This window comes from Acomys minous (genome assembly GCF_964271855.1).
Source record: "Acomys minous genome assembly, chromosome: 14".
Taxonomy (NCBI): Eukaryota; Metazoa; Chordata; class Mammalia; order Rodentia; family Muridae; genus Acomys; species Acomys minous.
In genome coordinates, this window is record NC_140496.1 from 64517626 (window position 1) to 64540851 (window position 23226).

At 48.2% G+C, this 23226-nt stretch overlaps 1 long non-coding RNA gene across 1 annotated transcript; it reads right to left on the bottom strand.

The window, feature by feature from the left end:
• Nucleotides 1-5062: 5062 nt before the first annotated feature.
• Nucleotides 5063-11773, bottom strand: LOC311582909. The gene is made up of 3 exons (XR_014774305.1): nucleotides 11615-11773; nucleotides 7652-7722; nucleotides 5063-5290 (listed from the first exon to the last, which is right to left on the bottom strand). It is a non-coding gene; the product is annotated as an uncharacterized lncRNA (long non-coding RNA).
• Between the last annotated feature and the right edge of the window lie 11453 nt (nucleotides 11774-23226).

Consider the following 23226-nt stretch of genomic DNA (forward strand, 5'->3'; position numbering starts at 1 on the left):
GGCATCCCAGCTCAGCATGCCACTGTCAAATTCCAGAACCAAACCTTTGGAGACAAATATTGTAGGGCCGTTTGCTGCAGGAAAGGATCTGATGGCCTCTCTTCCCCTAGACCGTGATGCACGGCTAGGTAAAATGAGGTTCTGAGGCTAGCACTACCTGGGCAAATGATCTAAAAGGCTGTTTAGTGTTTTTGACCTTCAGGCTCTTTATCTGAAAAAAAGGAAATGGGCTGGGGTGATTGCTGGGGTGTGGGGGGGGAGGGTGTTAAGAGCAGGTGCTGTGAGAGCATGAGAACCTGAGTCCCACAGCACCCACATAAACACTAAGCTTGTGTGCACTCCAGTGGGGGGCTTGCAGGAACAGAAGGCTGGAGGGTGGCTGGCACTTACTGGCTGGCGAGACAGCCTAGGTATAAAATGAGGGGAAAAATGGTGATCTCCACGTTCTCAAGAGAATAAAATGGAAAGTGACAGGACAGGACACTCAGTGCTCCGCTCTGTCCTCTACACACACACACACACACACACACACACACACACACACACAAGAGAGAGAGGGAGGGAGAGAGAGACTGACAGTTAGAGACAGACAGTGCACACACAAAAATGGAGGGGGGGGGGATGGAAATAATAATCTGTTCTCTGACCTCACCTAGATACTGTACCAATGAGGAAAGATAAAAGTTCATAAACTCTCAGGGTAGTTTGCCTCAGCTGCTGTTACTGCAAGAGCCTAAGATGCACCAGATACTGCTCTAGGCAACTTAGCATTTAATATCAACTCATTAAACAGCCAATTACTCCAGGAGTTTTAAAAATGCATGGTACATGATACTTTGAAGGCTAAAAGTTTCATTTGAAAAATAACTTATAACTGCGAAACTTAACAGGAACAAGTCAGTAACATTTGGTTATAAAAATTAGCAAACTGAAAGTCTATAACCTTTAGATACACAACCACTAGGCGAAGAGTTTAAGAAATGGTTCTGCTACCATAGCAACAACAATTAAAAACAAAAATTGGAATATAAATTTAAAAGACATGTAGAAAATCAATATGAAAAAGAGTCCAAATATAACTGAGTGGTTCTAAGGATGACTTGAATGTAAAGAAGGAAATGCCTGGATGGGCGAAGGGTCCATACCTGAAATCTCAGCTCCCGGAGACCTGACAAGGGAGAACTGGAAGTGTGAGGCCAGCTGCAGCTACATGTGGAGAGTGTCTCCAACAACAATAACAACAACAACAACAACAACAACAAAGACATGGTCTTTGGATGAAATATTTCTGGAAGACAAAACATAAAAGGCATGTTTATTCTCCGTAAAGTAATTGATCTAAAAACAACTACAATAAAAGCAATATTTTTTTTCTAAACAAGCTGATTCTAAGGTACAGAGAGAAAAAAGAAAGAAACAAAAATTATCCAGGCAAATTATAAAAAGTGAGATTTGTGAAGATAGGTGAGAGCATATTCTAAAATTACTGAAATGAATGTAGTCCTAATCAGAAGAAATACATGAGGCAGAGACAAACCTCTGAAAAACCTCAGGTTAAAAAGTTTTAAGTTAAAACTGGTGGTGGTGTCACACACCTTTAATCCCAGTGCTCGGGAGGCAGAGACAGGTGGATGGCTGTGAGTTTGAGGCTGGCCTGGTCTACAAAGCGAGTCCAGGACAGCCAAGGCTACACAGAGAAACCCTGTCTCAAAAACAAAACAAAACAAAAAAACAAAAACAGTTTTAAGTTATAGTAAAGGTTGTATTTTAAATGGGTAGAAATAGATTTTTAATAAATTATATTGGTTTGGCCATCTGAAGCAAAAATAAATCTGAATCCTTATCTTGCTCCTTATATCAACATAAATTATAGATGGATCAATAGTGATGAATGTAAAAACTTAAGCCACAGGAGCACATCATGAGCAGGACCTAGAGGGATATTTATAGCCTCAAATAGATCTATTAGGAAAGAAGAAAGGCTGAAAATCAATGAACCGAGAAACCATTTTCAAACCTTAGGAAAAGAGCTACAAAGCAGATCCAAACAGACAAAAGGAAGGAGAGGCTGAAGACAGTAGATACGGTAAAGACATAGACACACCATGGTACAGCATTTTACCAAAAGTGTATCCTTTGATGCCAGGCATGGCATCCCACACCCAAGAACTCAGCAGGGAGGCTGAGGCAGGGTTGGGAGGTCTAGATCACAGAAAGAACAAGAGCAAGTGAGCAAGTGAGCCAGAGAGAGAGAGAGAGAGAGAGAGAGAGAGAGAGAGAGAGAGAGAGAGGGAGAAAGAAGAAGGAGGAGGAGGAGGAGGAGCAGGAGGAGGAGGAAGAAGAAGAAGAAGAAGAAGAAGAAGAAGAAGAAGAAGAAGAAGAAGAAGAAGAAGAAGAAGGAGCAGGGAAGAGAGAGATTGGTTACTTGACAGATTGATTGACTACATGGTCTCTAAATATCATGGGGGAAATATTAAATATATGGTTATATAGAGAAGAATATGATTGGGGAAATCTTAGAAGTGAAAGTACAACTGGCTCTTACACTTTTTACAAATGTAAACAGACATTCATTCCATGTATAATAGGAGAAATGCAAACTGAAAAAAAATAGGATGCCACTTTTCCTATTATGATGGCAAATAATTAAACATGGGACAAGCTGCTAGCTAGCAGAAGAGTTAAATGGTACAGTCTTAGTGGGAAAGAATTAGGCTATACCTACCAAAATCCCAGTGCCACATGTCCATTGACCATTATGCCATGCTTATAAAAAGTAGGAAAGCATATCCTCATTGGCCATGTTTTTGGTTAAAGACACTATTTGAAGATGCTTCTTTAGTAGTGTCTATAATATGAAGAAAAAAATAAGGAAACAGTCTCGCTATCGGCAAGCAGCTGTTTAAATCATTTATGGCACTTCCATTCAGTCACATTCTTAGTAACCATTAAAAGGAACTGGGCTGCTATGTATGTTCGAACTTAGAAACGTCTCCAAGGTGGGCTGTTAAATGCAGAAAAGATGGAGAGGGTGTAGGTGTGTGTGTGTGTGTGTGTGTGTGTGTGTGTGTGTGTGTGCCCATAGAGGCAGAAGTATTTCTGCAACAATACATGACAAATTGATAATCTAGTCTCGTCTGTGGCACGGGACTGCATGGACAGGGGCAGGTGTTACATGAGCTTTAGCATTGTGTTCCCCGTGTCTCCACCAACACATTCCATAGGTCCCTGTGGGCTTCTGTCTATATGAGAGATCAGGAGGAAGCAGCCTCCACTCCAGCCACAATGGCTTCCCCTGCAGAAGACGACAGCTGGCTGGAGCTCCCTGAGAAGGGAACTGGACGGACTTCCTCTTTGCATTTCTGTTTGTTCATGTGTTACCTGCCCCTGCCTAATGTTCCTTTCTGCCGCTCCCTCCTTAGTTCCTGTCCACGGTCAGCCACCTCGACTGGGCACACTCTCTGCCACTCTTGGGCAGGGCTGGGGACAGATCGGCTGGGCCGTGGTTCTGCACAGTGTGGCTAACAAAGATTTTTTGTGGCACAGGGGGTGGTGAGGATTAAATAAGGAAACACATGCAGCTTTCACTCAGTAAGCAACATTGACAGCTTTTCTGGAAACAGTGATAATGCCAGGAAGGACAGAGAGACTTGAACCGTGCACACAAATGTGTGTATCCCTCCCTTCATCAGTTGTCTCCAAACGTCTCAGGAAGAGCACCAGCAAGCAATATTTTCTAGTATCTATTGAAAGCAGCAAGGACATTGCTTTCCATCTGTACCCGAGGAAGAGAAAGGGAAGGTATTCCAACTGCCCGTGTGCCCAACATCCCAAGGCCCAGACTTCAGCCTGGAAGATGCACTGTCATTCAATGTAAATGATGCTCAGTAGGACCAGATCGTCTGCCAGGAGGGGGGCTGGGAAGATGTGCCAGGTAATTCTGGGAAGGGGAGCGCAATACCTGTCCCCACCAGGCACAGGAGAATTTAAGATGCAAACCCCACCTCCTCTCAGCTCGGTGAAAGCACGGAGGTTTCAGGACCAGCTTCAAATATAGACCCGTTTCCATAAAAGCATTAGCAGCTGCTTCTATAAATACCTCAGCCAGTTTTCCGGGGTTTTCATGTGACTTTGATGCCAACCTCAGCTGCGGGGATCCGTCACCATGGTGACTGGCCCCGTGACCAGGCACTCTTCATTCATAGCAGGTTACTGCGTCCTGGATTGAGGGTGGAGTGATTAAGGGAGGTGGAGGGAGGACCAAGGAGGAGGGGAAAGGAACAGGGATGAACGATGAGTAAGGATGAAGTTTCCAGTCCTGGGGGAGACTGCAGTGCCCCAGCCTGAGTGCTAGGATGCTCTGACAGAATTATTGATCTCCCCAGGCTGCTGTCACAGGAGGAGCATTTGTATTCAGGTGGCGGTAGACATCTTTCCCTTTGAGTCAGAGAACCAAAGGGTTCGAGCTGGAAACAATGCTCCGTTACTGTTGTTGGTACAGGTGAAAAACAAGGCCCGGATGGATGCGTGACTTCTACAAGGTCACACAGCAAGGTTTCTGGTCTTTGCTTGTTTTTTCAAAACTGAGGCAACAACCAAGCTGGTTCCTGATTCCTTGCCACCTAAGTGAGGCTCTCCTCTGGGTCTGCTGTGGCCCATAGAGACCTATGTATGGCCTCTGAGGACTGGCACTTGAGGTTCCTTTGCTCCTATGTTACAGAACCCGGATGGAGTCATGAGTGAGCATGGAACTCACTTTGTGTGAGCCTGACTAATAAATGCGGGCGGGAATGACTAATAAGCCATGAGGGGTCCTGCTGTAGTCAGCAAGGTCAATGGTCAGGTTTGGTCAGTGGTGGAGATCTCTGCTTGATCGTAATATCTCAGACCTGCCGTCCAGTGGATGCCTTCAAATAGCACCCTGTTCTACTGCACCTGCTGGCGCTTCACTGTGGGGTGAACACTTTCCATATGCAGAGCACACAGCCACTGTGCTTAGATGTTAGGGGTAAGCAAATCAAAGAGACATTTTTATTTTATTTTATTTTATTTTTTATTTTTGGCCAGGATCTGATTATATAGCCCAGGCAGGCCTCAAGTTCTTGTTCCTCCTGTCTTAGGTCTCCCAAATTTGTTGACTATGGGATGTGCCACCCTACCCAGTTTGAAGAGACTCTCTTGCTAATTCACAGGCTGGTTCTTGGCTCTTCGGGGAGGTTCTCGGGTCTGGAAGGAGGGTGGACCACACAAGCCAGGATGGGATTCCAGGAAGTAAGGCAGAGGATATAACCTGGAACATGGGTTGGAAGGAGCAAAAGGAAATGTTCTGGGGCAGAGGCTGGCTGTTTAAGGCAACAGAGAAGGTGTGACCATGGTGGCCAAGGTTCAGAAATTTGCAATGCTGGCCACAAGCAGATTCTTATGGTTCCCTCACACAGGCTGCAGAAGCAACATTGAAGGGCCTGGAGGAGATGGATTCAGGCAAAAGAAAGAAACAATGTGTTAATCCCCCCCCACACCCCCAAGAAGGGACTAAGAAAAAATACAGATATCATCACCGGGCTGGGAGACCATCGGCAGCAATTGTGGGCTCTGTCCTCACCTAGTCTTGGGACAGATGCTCAGCAGGCTCTGCAGAGGTCACACACACACACACACACACACACACACACACACACACACACACACACACTCACGTGTGCGACAGCCTATCAGCTTCCAGAAAGGCCCAGGCATGGGCTCAGAGGCTCTGCCTCTCTTCATTCATCATGTTCAGGATAGGAGTCACAAAGTAGCATGAACCTCCTATCCCCACCCACCTCTATTACCTAGCCAATGGAGGGACTCCAGGAGCCTGCTTCCAACCTGGGGAGGCAGAGCTTCATCTCTGCCACTCACCGCTACTTGTGCTTACTCAGCCAGAACTGCAGCTACTGGAGTCCAGAGACTCTGCTGCACCTGTGTCTAAAACGCTCCTCTGGCTTACAGGCCAGGGACGCGGAACATCCTTGCAGGAAGGCTAGGGACACGGTGGCATTTTGCTCAGCTTTGGAGGCAGGCTGAGTCCTGGCTGTGTCACTTGCTCAAGGGGTCTTCAGAGCTTATTTAGTCTCTGAACCTAAGTTAACCTTCTTTGTAAGAAGGGATGTGTCAGTGGTCACTGTGGCACATGGAAAAAGAACTGACAAGGCGGTAGCTTCTTTTCTATCACAGGACGTGGAGGAAGGAAAACTATGTACCCATCACACACTTGTAAAACGCACACACATACACATGTACTTAGCACATATGCACACACACATACATGTACTTAGCACATATGCACACACACACATACATGTACTTAGCACATATGTACACATAACCATCATCCTTCCCTGTCTTACCTGATTGCCTCCAGCTCAATGTGATGTCCCTCAGCCAACTCTGCCTGCATTTATTAGTTACCGTAGCACCTCCCTTAGGTGTACAACACAGCTTCCCTCAGTAGGAATGACGGTGAGAATCATTCTATGACCACCACTTACTGCACTGAGTGTCTACCATAGAAGAGATCACAGGAGTAAGCAACATGCCTAGTCATGCAGCTAAAAGGCAACACAGGTGGGATATGAGTCCGCCCTCACTGCATTAGTTACTTTTGTAGGCTATCTGACAGAAACAACTTAAGAGAGAAGATGCTTGTTTGGGCTCACAGTTCAGAGGACTCATGCTGAGGTTTTAAGTGGTGAGACATTCCAGGTGTAGGAGTTTGTGCCTGCAATCCCATCACTCAGGAGGCAGAAGCAGGAAGATTGCTATGAGTTCAAGGTTCAACATGAGTCGCAGAGTGAGTGACAGACCAGCCTGGGCTACCAAATAAGTCCTTAAATAATGCTTGTTTTAATCACTTTTCTTGTTAGTGTGATAAAATTACCCTGACAAAGCAACTTAAAGGAGAAAGGCTCATGGTTGGTGGGTACAGCCTGTCATGGCAGGAAGCCCCAGCAGCAAGATCTTAAGGTAGATGGTCACATTGTGTCCTCAGTTGAGAGACAGAGACTAATGAATGCTCATGCCCAGCTAGATTTCTCCTGTTCATGAAATCTAGGACATAAATGGTAGCGTATACTTTTAGTGTAGGGCTTCACACCTCAACCCATATAATCAAAAGAGTCCCTCACAGTCATAGCCAGAGGCTAACAAAATCTAGACAATGTCTCACAAGCATGCCCAGAGACTTCTTTTCTAGGCGATTCTAGATAGTGTCAAGTTGATGTTGATATTAACCATCACAATGCTGGTGACGTGGCTCGGTTGGTACATACAGTGATTGCCAGCACACATGAGCTCAACCCCCAGGACTGCATAAGCCCAGCCTTGTTGCTTTTGCTGTAAGCCCAGCATTCTGGAGGTGGAGGCAGAGGCAGAAGGATGAGAAGTTCAGTTTATCCTCAGCTACATAGCAAATCCAAGGCCAACCTGGGATGTATACACAGGACACTATCTCTAAGTAAACAAACAATGGTATGCCACGCAGCAGCGGGCCTTTCCTGTGATAAGCCTGTCTTTCTTTGTTCCCATGCAGTTGTGTGTAATGAGAACTGTGGATCATGGGGCAGGGCACCCTCCATCCACATCCCAAAGGCTCCCACGCATCCTTTCCTCTTACCCTTACGACCTTCTTCAAGTCCATACTGTTGGCAGCTCCATTCTACACAGGCAAAGTCCAAGGAAATTTACCTTTTAACCAAACATAAATAAGAAAACAGGCTTTTGGATTTGACCCCAGATCTATCTGATCACAAAGGTAAGGTTCTACACCATGATTTCTGGGGCTTGTCACCTGGGGCTTACAGGGGACTCTGTGCCTTTCTCCTATGGGGGTAGCTCAAGCAGGATCCCAGATTCTAGCTTATGAAAAAGCCAGAGAGCTTACTCATTTCCTTTCTGTAACTATAGCAGCATATCATGATAATCACCATATAAAAAGAAAACGGTTCTGCTGGCTTGTGGTTGTAGAGCCTCCAGGCCATGATCAGTGGGCCCCTATGCATGTGAGGGAGATTCTTTTGAAATGCTCAGGGAGGGGCTGATAAGGTGGCTCAGTGGGTAAAGGCACTGCCCAGCAAGTCTGAAAGGCTGAGTCTGATCTCTAGAACCCACATGGTAAAAGGAGAGAGTCCCATGAGTTGATGTCCACATGTACACAATGGCACGCACACATGCACACACCTGTACTTATGCATGTGCACACACATGTGAATAAATAAGTAGATGAATAAACAAATGTAATACAAAATGATTTAAAAAAAAAAAAAAAAACAAGAGCAAGAAAGGGAAAACCCAGGGCCCCATAATTCCCTGCTAAGGTATGCCTCCGATGACCTGAGGGCCTCCCACTAAAACCACTTCTTATAGGTTCCACTATTCCCAACAGCCTAACTGCAGGAACAGATCTTACCACCTGTGCCTCTAGGGGAACATTTGTGGTCTAGCCTCTAACAAAGGCAACCAAGAGACTTGACCAAGGCATAGGCCAGCTGGTACCAATCAGTCCTAGAGCTCAGGGATCCTGAATCCAGAGATGCACTTTCTCTCCCCTCCGCCCTCACCCCCCCCCCCTGCTTATGGCTGAGATCCTAGGGATGAAGATGCTAGGACTGTGGGATCTTGGCCAGAAAGCCTCCAACCATGGAGGAATTTGCTTTGAAGACAAAGGATGACTCCTGGCAAGGACAGTCATTCCTATTTCTGCAACAGACAAATGGGCGGTTGCCACGGATTCCATGATAAATCTTTCTGCTAAAGATGATGCATCACTTGGGGCTGGTTACAGGCACAGAATCTTTGGACATTATACAAGTCAATTACCAAGACCAAAGCTTCAGCACCGAGCAGAGATATTTTCATCGAGTGTGGCTGGAACCGAGCCAGACACTCCCTGGGATCCAGCTAGGAAGCTGTGTCTGCTTTGTACTTGATGCTAGGGGTGAGGAGGAGAGGTGAAACCTGCCTCCACTCCCATCGGGATGGCTTCACTGTGGTCACCAAAAGGCACTGAACCAATCATGAATATCTTGCACCTTCTAGAATCCCCAGTCTAGGATGGAGAGATGGCTCAGCAGGTAGACACTTGTCACCAAGCCTGCCAACCTGAGCTCCATTCCCAGGCCCCACATGTTGGAGGGAGAGAACTGAATAGCACAAGTTGTTCTCTGCATGGCACACATGCGTGCACACCTCTACCACCCACACACACAAAGTAAATGAAAAAAAAAAATTCAGAATCCCCAGCTTAATGTATCCTTGCTCTCAGTTATCTGGTTAAGAAAATAAGTTTCCACTCCAAACTAAACCCCAAATACAATCTGAAAACAGGGTCTTGCTCCCTCAGCCCCAGGGAAATCATTTCTTCTGTACCCTAGCTGTTCCTGAGTTCCAATATTCCCAGGTTATTTCTCCTGTCCCTCTAAAACCCCCTGGGCACTATGATCTTCCAAGTGAGGCCTTTTCCTAGGCATGGCTCTAGGTCCGAAGTGCCCCCCCCGTCCCCCCCCCCCCCCCCCCCCCGCACCAAGCATTAACTGAAGCACCTGGCCCAGCTTTCTAGGGGCCCTACATGTTTTCTGCTCCTCTGGCCCACGTATGGCTTCTCTCGTTTTAGAATCAACACTTGCCACCTTAGCTGAACCCCCCCCCCGCCCCCCTGCCCCCCCCCCCCCGCAAGGCTTCTCCTGCTGGTTGTGGATCCGTAATCCCTCTGCATCCCAACTTTCTCATCTGAAAATGTGGCTGTGGCGATGGCCTAGCTAGTTTCAAAGTGCTGACTCATCCTCTGGGGTTTCAAAGAGACAGAAGTGGCCAGAACATAAGGTGAGGGGGTTGGAATCGGTCAGAAACTGGGAGGTAAAAGAGGGCAGGGGCTTTGAGTCACCGAGATCTTGAATGTTGCACTAACATGCTTAGATTTTATTTTAAAGGTAGTGGAGAAAGCACAGTGAGAGAACTGCCGGATATAGCAACGAGAATGCCAGACGTCCGGTTGAATTAAAATTGGAACTGCACATCCTTTATTTTGTGTGGCAAGCCTGTGTGGAAGTGACAGAGAATGTCCTCTGGGCTCTGAGAAGAGAAGATGCTGCAGGTGACAAAAGTTGGGGGGCGGCAAGGAGACTGTGAAGGGGGCTGTTGTTATATACCAGGCAATTATTATTACAGCTAGTATTTGCTAAACACGTTTTTGACAAGCACTCTTTCTTGGACCTTTACATGTAGGATTCAGTTTAGTTTCATAACAAGCCAATGAAGCATGTGTCTAATATCTCTGCTTTCCATATGAGGAAGACTGAGGAGAAAGATGTAGCAACTTATCTCAGGCCACACAGTTAGCTAGTGGCAAAGCAGAGATTGCAGGCAAAGCCCAAGTGTTTAACCCCACACTGTCATGCAAACCCAAGCCATAGGGTGAAAACAGAGTGATGGGAACTAGGTTACAGCTATCCCTGGAAGGTGTGAGGAGGGGACTCAGGAAACCCGCTGTGTAGCGGGACATTCACGTTTCACATCATGTGATGCTCTACAAAGGAGAAGAGTGGAACCAGAGCCAGAAAAATGCCCTGGTCCTCTTCAGACCCAGCCAACAACAGGGCTTTACCTTTGCTGTTGTGCTCCACCCTTCCACCGCTGCCCTTTCTGATATGGGCAACTGGGAGACTTTAAACCAGGGAATGAGCCTGAGGTGTGAAGGTCATCCAGACAGAGGCCAGGAAGGTACCTACAGCCCTGGCCAAGGGACAGACACATAGGAGGACAGCCATTCCCTAAGATTAGGAAGTACCATCAGCTGCAATGGTGGTTGACCTCTGAGTCCTGGAATAGAAAAGCTGAAAGCTATATTATCCAGACTGGAATGATGATCAGCAGGGACCTGGGCCCCTCACAGAGGGACCAGAGGAAAGCCATATTTAGCTTAGCACGTGACAAACTAATGGGACCAAAACAATGAGTCAACTGAAGGCCCAAGAGACCAGCGGTGATCCTGAAGTCACAAGGAAAGGGCATCAGGGCAGGAATGCGGATGGGTCTTCTGACAATATATGCAGAGTCCGACCGACATTGATGGAGTCCTGGTCCAGACCCCAAGGGAGGACGGAAAGCAAAGCATGATGGTGCAGTGCCTACAATTCCAGTTCCCTGGAGCCTAAGGCAGGAAGACCACAAATTTGAGGCCAGCCTGGACCACATCGGCAGGACAAGACTAGCCTGGGCTGCAGGGTGAGACCCTATCTCATAAAGTATCGGTGTTTAGGGTCCCTGTTTTGGGTGCTCAGCTTCTGATGCCTCAAATGTGAAACAGAAGCTGTAGCAGAGCTGGCTACACCCCACACACACACACACACCTCTCTCTCCATTCCTCCCTCCCCCCTCCCCCACTGTGTGTGTGTGTGTGTGTGTATGTGTGTGTGTGTGTGTGTGTGTGTGTGTGTGTGTGTGTGTGTGTGTGTGTCATTCTCTCTTGCTCTCCCACTCTCTCAGTTTTGCTTTGAGAAGACACGGCAGCCAGCCTAAGGAGGTGAAAAGGAAGCTGCCCCACGGATGCCCCAGTTCTTCCTTCTTTGGTCTCTGCCATTACCTTCAGATGCTCCTCCATCTCTCTTCTCTCTATCCCCTCTACCAGCTGCCTTCTTAGACCTTGAGACAGAACTCATTCCCGGCAGCATCTGCAGGGAGTCAGGCAGCAGACAAACGTGCCACCTCACATCTCCGCCAGCCTGGCTGCCTGCCTGCCTGCCTCTTGCCTTCCACCCCCAATCTGTAGCCCGCCTCACCCCCTCCCACTGTCTGGTTCACAAAATATTCTCCTCCGGTCCACCACCCAGGGAGCTGGCGAGCTAGCAGCTAGCAGCTAGCGGGGACAGCATGAAAGGCCCGTGGGGATAGGAGGAGGCTCCAGTCCTACCAGCCTGGAAATGTACAAAGCCCATCCCTCGGGACCAAGCCCGAGCCTGACGTCAAACCGAGGCTGAAAATACAGTCTGGAAAGTCACGAGGTGCCCATGAAAAATGAGCTGCCCTCCCCCAGCCAGAGATGTGGGAGCGCAGAAGGGACATAAGTCCCAGCGTTTTAGAGTCTCTGAACAGCAGGAAGAGCTGCCGGGCAGCTAGAATTTCTGCTGAGAAACTCCTAGCTCCCTAGTCCCACTCCAGGAGAGGCCCTGGACAAGACACCTGCAGTCTGTCCTCAACTCCTACGTGCACACACAGTACTAATAGCATCCAGGGCCTGAGGACTGAAGGGCGGTGCGTGAATGGTTAACAATGAGCCCAGCCCCCCATAGGGCCTATCTAGAACCTCTCTAGCCAAGCCATAATGTGATGGGGACTCAATTCCCCCCAAACTTACCCAGAAGTGTCAGAGAACCCAGATGTGAAGGTAAAGGTCCCTGGCTATGCCAAGCCCTGACTCCCCTTGCTACTCAGAGAATTTCCTTCAAAGTTCATTTTCTCTACCTACTTACCTTTGCAAGCTCCCCTTAGCCATCCCCTTATTCCTGAAAACACAAAAGCCCAAGGTCTCTGAATGGCCTTGCACACTCCCTGCCTCTTTCTCTCTCACACACACATACACACATGTAAAAATGTGCACACACATGTGTACACTTACTCCCTCCCCTCTTAGTTACTGTAGCTGATGCTTATATACTCTGTTTGCTTCTCTCCTCGTTAGGACGTAAGTTCAATAAAGGTGAGAAATGTGTGCTGGATGCTCTTCTAGTTTGGGTCACACTCTTCCTACTTAATATCCTGTAACTTAACGTCTGAAATACAGTCGATCATAATGGGGAATTGTGCTGGCTAGTTTTATGTCAACTTGACACGAGTTACTGTTATCTGAAAAAAAGGGAACCACAACTGAGAAAAATGTCTCCAAAAGATGGAGCTGTAAAGCTCTTTCTTAATTAGTGATTGATAGGGAAAGGCCCAGGCCGTGGTGGGTGGTGCCATCCCTGGGCTGGTGGTCCTGGGTTCTAAAAGAAAGCAGGCTGAGCAAGCCATGGGGAACAAGCCAGTCAGCAGCACCCTTCCGTGGCCTCTACATCAGCTCCTGCCTCCAGGTTCCTGTCCTGTTTGAGTTCCTGCCTTGATTTTTCCCAGCGATGGACTATTATTATCTGAAAGTAAAAGCTGAAATACACTCTTTGCTTCCCAAGTTGGGTTTGGTCACTGTGCTTTATTGCAGCAACAGAAAGCCTAACTAAGACAGACATCTGATGTTAGATGAAGAAAGAATGAGAGAGGAAAGGGGTGTGTAAAACTGTTCATTGATCAGGCTGGAGAGATGGCTCAGTGGTTAAGAGCACTGTCTGCTGTTTCAGAGGTCCTGAGTTCAATTCCCAGCAACCACATGGTGGCTCATAACCCTCTCAGGGCCCTATGAGGCTGGGGCAGAGTTGATGCTGGGCTACAAGTAAGCTGCAGTTTGCACACAGTATTCCCAGGGGGGGATCTGGTTGCCCTGAGCAACGCCCAGGCTCTCAGCCTTAAGGGGACACCTCTACAGAGGAAGGTGTTCCCTTCTGCAGGAAGAGTGGGACCTCTCATAGCACCAATAGGGCCCTGGTGTCAGTCCCACAGGGTCTCCTGGGCCTTGTTAGAGGCACAGGTGGCGGCACTAGCTAGTGCTCTCCAGAGGGAGGTGGAAAGGGAGGAGGTGAGCAGACCTAGGGGAGCACCTTCCACCTGCATGCTACATGCAGTGACTGAGCCCTCTTGCACTTCGCTCAGCTCTGGAAGAGCCTGCCACAGGGGTGGAGGAACTAAGGCCGGTGAATGCTCCATGTCAGCCATAGCAAAAAAACTCTGTGTGCCATAAACCCTAGGAAATCAAAAACATCAAAACTGTATCCTACAGCCTAGCTGTATGTATATACATATGTATATATTCCACCACCTATTATCTAATTAACTTAGAGTTCCTGGTCTAGTGTCTTGGCTTACCATGTTTTGGTTGTTCATCTGAAAAGTAGGGCTAACTGGGCATTTCACCCACTCTTTAAAATGACCCTGTGTCTATAGCACTAAGCCAGCAGATAGAAGGAGGGGTACAAAATGTGGGGTGTGTGCAGAAAGAGATAAGCTGCACTGTGCCACCACCTGCAGTTCCTCTATTCCTGCAGGAACTTCATAGAGCTCATCCACCAAACGCAGCTGAGGGCATGTCATCCATATCTCCCAGCGCTGCCCTCAGGAGGATGAGCACCTGCAGAGGTCCATGGAGTTAGACCAGGGGGTGAGCTGGGTGGGGAGCTGGCTGTGCAGCAGTCAGGGAAGAAAAGTCATGGGCTGGAACCTTGCAAGCACCTGTCCCTCTCCAGGAAGCCTACAACTGGAAGAACTACACTGATTGGGTCATGCCCACTCTGGATAACTTCCCAAAATCAACCAACAAGGAACCATGGTTAAATGTGCAAATCCCTTACAGTGGCACTAGTATTTGACTATTTGAGAGAGAAGGGAGTGTGTCTCCTGGGTACTTATCAAAAGCACTTCAGGCAATATATTTCAGAGATACTTGCATATCAATGTTTCCTGAAGCGTGTTTCACAACAGCTAAACTATGGAACCAAGCTAGGCATCCAACAACAGAGGGATGAGCAAAGAAAATGTGAGCCAGCTTCACCAAGGAAGTCCTCACATGGTTCTTAGAGGAAGGGTGAGGGACAGAAGTGGCAGCAACTAAAGAAGCTAAGGCAGCACTGGCTAAGGGAAGAGCGTTTCCTGGGCCATCGATAGAAATTCTTAGTGTCTCCAGAATATGGGCAGCAGGGTAGTGTTTTCCCCAGATCCCTGTGGTGGCATTTCTCCAGGGTGTTGCTCTCCAAGTCATGTTTCTCCTGGCCCTTCTGAGGGTTCTGGGGCTCGTTCTCTGTATTTTGAGGCCACAGGGAAGTGTCCAGCATCAGAGGAGGTGGGTGATTCCTCCTGATAAGAGCTCCTGGCGCACCTGAGGCCACCGTGTAATTGTCACCGGAGGAAGGTGTTTTGCACACTGAGAGCAGCTGCTGAAGTCAATCTCTTTTTTAAAAACTTGTTATGAAATATTTCAAACGAACGCAAAAGTGAGTGGTAGGCAACCCCCAGGCTCCAGTTACCAATAATGGCACCACCAGTCAACAGGGCCCATAGCTAACGGGTCCTCCTCCCAGTTCAGTGAGAATAGAACTCATCCCTTCATCTCACGCACCACACACCTCACTGTGCATTGCTAAAGGATGGCTTTTTATGTATGTGCACTGCACGAGGTGTTTGTGTGTGTGTGTGTGTGTGTGTGTGTGTGTGTGTGTGTGTGTGTGTGTGTTGTGCATACATGTGGAGGCCAGAGGTTGGGAGGTGTCTTCTTCTATCACTCTACACACTAGTGTGTGCGCATGTGTGTACATCTGTGTCTGTCTGTGTACATGCATACATGTGCCATGGTATACATATGGAGGTCAGGGGACAACTAAGAATCTGTTCTCTCCTTTAACCATGTGGGTCCTAGAGCAGCTGAGCCATCTTGCTAGCCCTCCACTTTGGTATTTGCAGCCAGATCTCTCACTGACTGTGCAGCTCACCGTTTTGGCAAGATTGGTTAGCCAAGGAGAGCTTGGGGTCCTCTGTCTTCCAGAATGGGAATTAAAGGCACATGGAAATACTTGGGTTCTAGGGATCTGAACTCGAGGCCTCATGCTTGCACAAAGGGCACTCCCAAGGATGACTTTTTAAAAGCGTAACTACAACAGTATCATCTCATATTTTAAAAATCAGTATTGATTCTCTGATACCATCAAATAACCAATCACTTTAAATTGCTCCAACAAATTGCTTTTTGTAAAAACAACAACAATAACAACAACAACAACAACAAAATAAAACAACAACAACAACAAAAAACCCTGTTCAAATACATGTCTTCAAGAGTCCTCTTCAGCTAAGATTTCATTACCAACTTGCTTCTCCAAAACAAACACATTCATGTGGCTTATGGGCTGACGTGAGCCAAGTGACAGACGTCTCTATAGGGTAATATTAGGAGCTGTGGGGTTCCTGGGTGATGAGGGGTTTGCGGGCTCATTTCTGAGACTGAAGGGGCCATGCAGGAAGCAGGGCAGCAGTGCTATGTCTCAGGGTTTCTCTTAGCCACAGTGGTCCAGGCAAACAGCCAAGCCTGGGTCCTTGACGTCACCATTGACACTCTAACTCACCACTCCCTGCAATAGATCACTTTGTGCTTAACCTGGCCAGGGTGGGTTCTATCACACACAATAAAGACCCATGGAGGTAGGACAGGTTAAGAACAAGAATCCTTAATTCTTCCCTGTACTTTAGAATTTACAGAATGTGGACCCACTGCTTCTTGACAGGCTCTGTTTACTACCCAACAGAGTGGTGTTGTCTTTATCAAAGGGCTGAGTCCATGTGAGCAGGCAACCGAAGTGTCACAAACAGGGAGCACCTCAAGGCAGAATCATAAGCCTTTAGGTCCTGGATTCCAAGCAAACTCAGAATTCTAAAGACTAGACTTGATCTCTGATCCCTCTGGCCTTCCTCGCCCCATGGGCTTCCATACTCATGTGTAAATAGAAGGCATGGGGCCAAGATGGCTCTAAAATCTCAGGCAGTACAGAGAGAAGCTGAGTCTGGAGAGATTGCCCACTCAGCTTCAAATGTACCCACCACCTCTGCCCAGTGAGGTCAGCCACAGGCCTGCCGAGACCAAGACCTGAGGCCTGATAAGCCAGACTGCAGCTACCCCAGCACTGCAGCCCCTACCACCTAAGATGTGCACTGGTGTTCTGGCTGCATGTATGTCTGTATGAGGGTGTCAGATCCCCAGGAACTGGAGTTACAGACAGCTGTGAGCTGCCATGTGGGTGCTGGAATTGAACCTGGGTCTTTTGGAAGAACAGCCAGTGTTCTTAAGCACTGAGCCATCTCTCCAGCCCCAAGAGCCCCTGTTCTGATATGCATGTGTGAAAGGGAATGCACCTAAAGTTGGTAATAATAGTAATAATAGTAATCGTAATAATAATAATAATAATAATAATAATAATAATAATGATGATGATGATGATGATGAGAAGGAGGAGGAGGGGAGGTGGTGATGGTGGAAAGGAGGAAGAGGAGGAGGAGGAACCCAGGAGGGCTGAGCCTTTAACCAATCTAGCCAAAATAGTGAGCTCCATGTTTAGGGAGAGATCTAGTCTCCAATCATACCAAAGCTCAATTTTAAGCAGCATCAGTGGCCTACGGTGGTCTGGATAAGAGAAAAGGCCCCCGGGGGAACACCGAGGCCCATTACCCTGACCTCTTGGAGGGGCAGAGGCTTTGATCCTAGAGTTTGAAACTCTCATAAATACTACCCCAGGCCCAGGTCCCCTGGGGACCCATCCAAAGGCAGCTGGCTGAGAAGGTAGATAGACCTGCCCAGCCCCATGGCAGACCTGCCTCTGCTGCAGTGGGCTGTGACAGGTTTATAGCCAAACAGCCTACAGTAGTTACCTCAGATTTATCACCCTTCCTCAAGGGCAGTGGGAGCCGCCAAAGGCAGCCTGGGAGCCCTTAAATCACCCTGATGGGAAATACTGTCAGGAAAAATGGAGAGGTAGGTAGGAGCCATCCCAGAGACTGGGGCTTCCTGCTGACTCCTCGGGTTACAGTCCTTTCTAGACATGGATTTACAACCCCCAAAGCCTATTGGAGCCGGGCAGCCCCCTAGGAGGAGCCAGGAACTGAATCCAGAGGATGAGGAGGGTACCCAAGGCCAGCAGGGTAGAGCCGGGGAAAGAACAGGAACCCAGCAGAAACCCTGGCTGCTGTGATGGAGAGCAACTTGTTCTGGCTTCCTCTGTGCAGGTGAACTGATGTTGCCTGGGAGCTCTCGCCTCTCTGCCTCCTTGCTCATCTTACAACAAGGCTGTTTGTGAGGCCTTGTATACGCAGGCGTCTGTGCCATTTGTGTGTGTGGGTGGCATGTGTGGGGAGGTGGTGTATTAACAAACAGATGCATGTATGAAAAGAAACCATTTCTCACTGCACCCTGGTACCAGGCTGAGCCTGTACACCTATGAATTGGAATTGCATATGTAGGTGGAAGCAGAGGGTCAGGGACATAGTCAAAGATGGTAGCAGCCGGTGGTGTTTCTATCAGTCTTGTTTTGCATCTTTTGTTGTTGCTATTGTTTTAAGACAATATTAATATTAATGTTTTAAGATCTCAGTCTAACCGCACATTCACAGAAATCCTCCTGTCTCAACCTCCCAGGTGCTGGGATTACAGGCATGCACTACATGCCTGGCTGCCAATGTTTAGCAGGAAAACAGCCACTGCAGATTCAAACTATGGGAGGCAAGAGAATATAGGTGGAGCTAAGTGGGAAGAGATGTAAGAAACAGAAAGAGCGGAAGGGCACGCCCAGATGTCCATACAGTGCAGTCACATTGGCCCCAAATGGAGTCAGAGGAAACAGGAGGATGTGCATGTGGTAGAGAAAAGGTCCAAGAAGGAAAACAGAAAGGACAGGAGGAGGAAGGTGACCCAAGAAAGGAAGGGAGCCAAAGGGGGAGGTGACCAGCAGGGAGGACCATCTGCTCCCGAGAGCACCAGGACCTGGGTTTGGCAACTGTTTCCACCTTAGCCACCTCAGTGAGTGGCAGCTGGCTTGGCAGCAGGATCCAGGGCAGCCTGCCCTCTGGCCACTCCCCTGCCATGAACTGGCAGACACCCAAAACCCCAGCCCAGAGCACAAGAATAATTGGCCAAGCCAGGCCAGACATCCAGAAGCAAACTTGCCACCTCTGAGAGTGTGCACAGAGCCCGGGCTCCATGTGCCTACATGTGTGAGCTGACGTATGGTAAAGCCCAGCTGGGACCCTTCACAAGCCCGGGGCTCCCCGTGAACACTCCGGCCTTGACTGCACCCTGCATCACTTGCAGAGAGAATAACTGGTCTGGCTATCTCTTTCTATTGCCCTAGCAGTTTCTCCGTGTGGCTCTGCAAAGCCTTTCTTTTGTGTCCTTGACTGTGTGGCATGGGATCTTCTGACAGGACTGGCTGGGTTGGGCTGGACTGGGTCACCTCAGTTCTAGCAGCCTGGACCCAGAAAGGCCACATCTGGCCCTCTGACAATGAAAGTGATTTGCAGCTCACTTCTTCTAACCAGACTACACTGGAGACCCCGCTCTGTATGGTCTGAGGCGCCGAAGGAGATAGGGAATCTGTGTAAGTATGCACCTTGGATGCGCCTGTGTCTCTAAGTGTCATGGATGTTGTGAAGCATCCAGAAAGGTCAGCTGTGGGGTATGCTCAGCCAAGTGACATGTGGACCCCAGTGAGTAGCATCCTTCATTTCCCATTACCAGCTCGAAGGTATCCTCCTCCACGAAGCTTCCTTAAGACACAGCTCAGAATAAGCACTCTTCCCTGTGCCCTCCCAGTAGGAACTGAATACTGTCATTGGTTTATTGTCAGTGACTTTTATGTATGCAGAAATGCACAATGACGTAATCACACTTCCTGCAGGGAGGGTCAAGGGACACCTATGATCTTAACCCCATGACTTTGCCCCCATCTCTTAATGCAAGCAAAACCTCTGGCTCGCTTCTGATCAAATTGATAGACTCTGGCTAAGGGGATAAGATGTTTCATTACATCGGGTTGAGTAGAGCTTGGTCTATGTCCCTCTACAAAGTCTCCTTGCAGGCGTGAAAAAGGAAGCAGCCATGTCTTTAATAATCTGTGACAAAGGCAGTTTTGAGCAATGGCGGAGGCCTCCACCAGCATCCCTTAAAAATCAGAGCTCTTGGGTTCTACAACAGCTAGAATTCTGCCTACAGTTGGAAGTAGATGCATCCTCCATCAGGCTCCCAGATGAGAACCCAGCCCAGTCTCCCTCTGTGATAGCCTTTGAAACCCCAAGTAGCATGTGAGTCATGCATGCCTCTGAACAATGTGATCACACATATTATGCATGTGTGCACATGTGTGTACCATGGTGTGGAGGTCCGAGGACAACTTGTGGGAGTTGACACTATCTTTCTACTATGTGGATCCTGGAATTAAGCCCAGTTGTCAAGCTTGGTGGGAAGTGCCTTTTACACACTAAGCCATTTCACCAAACCATAACTTTATAAGAGAAAACCTTGCCTTGGTTAAAATTTTCTTCTCACCATAATATCTTCCTAGGCATATGCCTTTAAACATATTTTGTGTGATTTTAAACACCATTTCTTTTTTTAATGTATTTTTAATTTCCACGCTACCTGGTGACAACCTACCCTGAGCATCTCTGCACGGTCTATGCCTGACCTGCTCTCAGTGCCTCATAGTAACCCACGGGAACACCAGCCTCTGGCAGCCTGGGGACTCAGCAACTCATGTCTGTGACTTCGTGTCAACATAGGACTTGGCCCAAGAAGGCATCTTAAAGTTCAAGCCCAGCCTCTTCTCCTTCTGTTTTGTGAGTGAAGGAATCTCTGGTCCAGAAAGATGAAGTGACTTGACCAAAGCTCAAAGCAAATGGTAAAGCAGGCATGGGTCCCTAGCCTGTGCCCACCCAGGGCTTTCCATATCAGCGGGTAATTAGCAGGTTGTACCTATCTGGGGGTTGGCCTGAGCATTGTGTTCCACGTTGAGATTCTGTTAATTACGAGCAAGTTACATTCAAGGGAAGGGAGTTACGTAAAGGGTTAGACACCAGTAGTCTACACAGCCTCTCCATGGCCGTAAGGGGAGAATCCGTCATTATGGATTTGCTTGCCACCCTAAAGTGGAGACCTTAGCTGAGCTTTTCTGGGCATCCATGCGCAGGCTTTCTCTCCCACTAACAGGGCTGTCCCAAAGCACAGGGCTTCAATGGCTTTAGAACTACATCCAGACAGGCTAGCATTTGTTGTCATGGCCTTCCCCGGCAATGATAGCTTTCATTTAGCAAAAGCAACATGGTGTTCAAGCTAAGTCCCAGATGTGGAGCTAGAAGCGGGTCTTCCACCCCTGGCCTTCCCCTAATGGAACCCCTCCCAGCACAGATGGGAGATGCCCCCCAGCCTGCCTATCCCATCTGGTGTACATCTCAGTGCAGTTGCCATGCCTTCCCTCAGGCATCTCAACTGGATTGGGGTGCTTTTCTGGGGAGGCTCAGCCGTGCCCTCCACTTCCCCCCATCCATGCCCCTCTTTCCCAGTTTAAAACAGCTGGAAGCTTTAAACAGCAACTGAAGTCTCACTTAATCCTGAGCAAATAGGCTGGGGGAGGGGAGTGGGAGGAGGGGAGTGGGCAGGGGCGGGGCAAAGCAGAAGGCTCCGGGCTCACTTCTAAAATCAGGCATCTAGGCGCCTCTTGAGCTCAGGCTTCTTCCAGATCGACATCCGCAAGACTTTTCACCCTGACAGACCATCGTCTGCCTGGCCATTCAGAACTAGGGGGACGTTTCCAGGCATAGCCATAGGCCCATAGTCTCAGCATTTGGAAGGCTGGGGGGCAGAAAAATTGAGAGTCCAAGGAAAGTCTTGTATACATAGTGAGATCCTGTCTCAAAATAAATAAACCAGAAGCAGGAGGAAATCAATGTGGCTTTACCTGCCACATCTCAGTCATAGATCAAAACAGGATATCAGGGAATGCCCCTAAGCTGGTGGTTCTCAATCTGTGGGTCAAGACCCCTTTGGGAGTTGAACGACCCTTTCACAGGGGTCACATAGCAGATAGCCTGCATAGCAGATATGTACATTACAACTCATAACAGTGGCAAAATTAGTTATGAAGTAGCAACGAAATTATTTTACGGTTGGGGGTCACCACTACATGAAGAACTGTTTCAAAGGGGCATTAGGAAGGTTGGTAACTACAGATTTAAGCCCTCAGCTCACCATGTGGCAAGAGACAGCAGGGGGCGCACTACTCTTGTCCTGGAGCCAGGACTCTTGAAGCTGCCAGCACATGCCCCTTGGAAGGAGGCTGACAGGGAAGAGACAGTTTTCTCTTCGGTGCAGTAGTAATAAGAGTAATTAGCAGGTGACTGAATCAGAAAGGCTCTGCCCTTGTGACTGGAATTGTCCTTATATAAGACACATGAAGGGCACTGGAGAGAGAGTTCAGTCAGCAAAGTGTCACACACGCAAGCCTGAGGACCTGGGTTTGACCCCAGCACTTACATAAAAAGCTGTGTGTGGTGGCATCCTCTTGTAATCCCAATCATTACGGAGATGGGGACAGGTGGATCTCGGGGCTTGCTGGACAGCCAGCCTAGCCTACATGGCTTAAATGTATTCAAACCTGAGGCAAGCTGTGCCATAAAACTATGTGGACCTCTGGTCTTGACAAGCTTGCAAATACATGTGAATGTATGCCCTCCCACATATGTGCACACACACATACACACACACACACTTGCATATGTGCCCGCGCACATGCACACACAGGCCCATACACTCGTGTGTATGCACATACAAAGGCATGGGAGGGAGCATGCTTGCCCTTCCCATGTGTGAGGACATGTAGAAGGTGCCACCAGTGAGGAGCAGCTTCCTGCCACACAGGGGCACTGCTGGCACTTTGACCTTAAATGTCCACTTTTCCAGAAGTGTGGATGACACTTTTCTGTGGTCTACCACTTTTTAAAAACTATTATTATGGTGACAAAATATATGACAAACACAATGTAGGAAGGGAGGGAGTTTCGCCATATGATTTAAGAAGGGACAGAGTCCAGGTGAGTAACCCTCAGGGACAGGAACACGAGACACTGATCATTTTAGGCAGGAAGTAAGGCCAGACTATAAAAGCTGATGGTCTGCCTTCAGTGACCTACTTCCTCCACCAAGGCTCTACTTTCTCGAGGACCCACAACCTTCCACAGGAACATCACCACCTAGGGACCGAGTGTTCAAACACATAAGCCTATGGGGGTGCAATTATTATTTAAAGACAATTACCCAAGCCTAAGGTATCTTACTATAGCTGATACAAGGCTATGACAAAATGTTTGTTGATGAAATAAATGAATGGCTCAACAGCACACAGGTCAGGATGCCACTCCTATTTCAATCAGAAAGAGTTTTTCGGCCAGGCATGGTGGCACATGCCTTTAATCCCAGCACTCAGGAGGCAGAGGCAGGCGGATCATTGAGAGTTCGAGGCCAGCCTGGTTTACAAAGTGAGTCCAGGACAGCCAAGGCTACACAGAGAAACCCTATCTCGAAAAAAC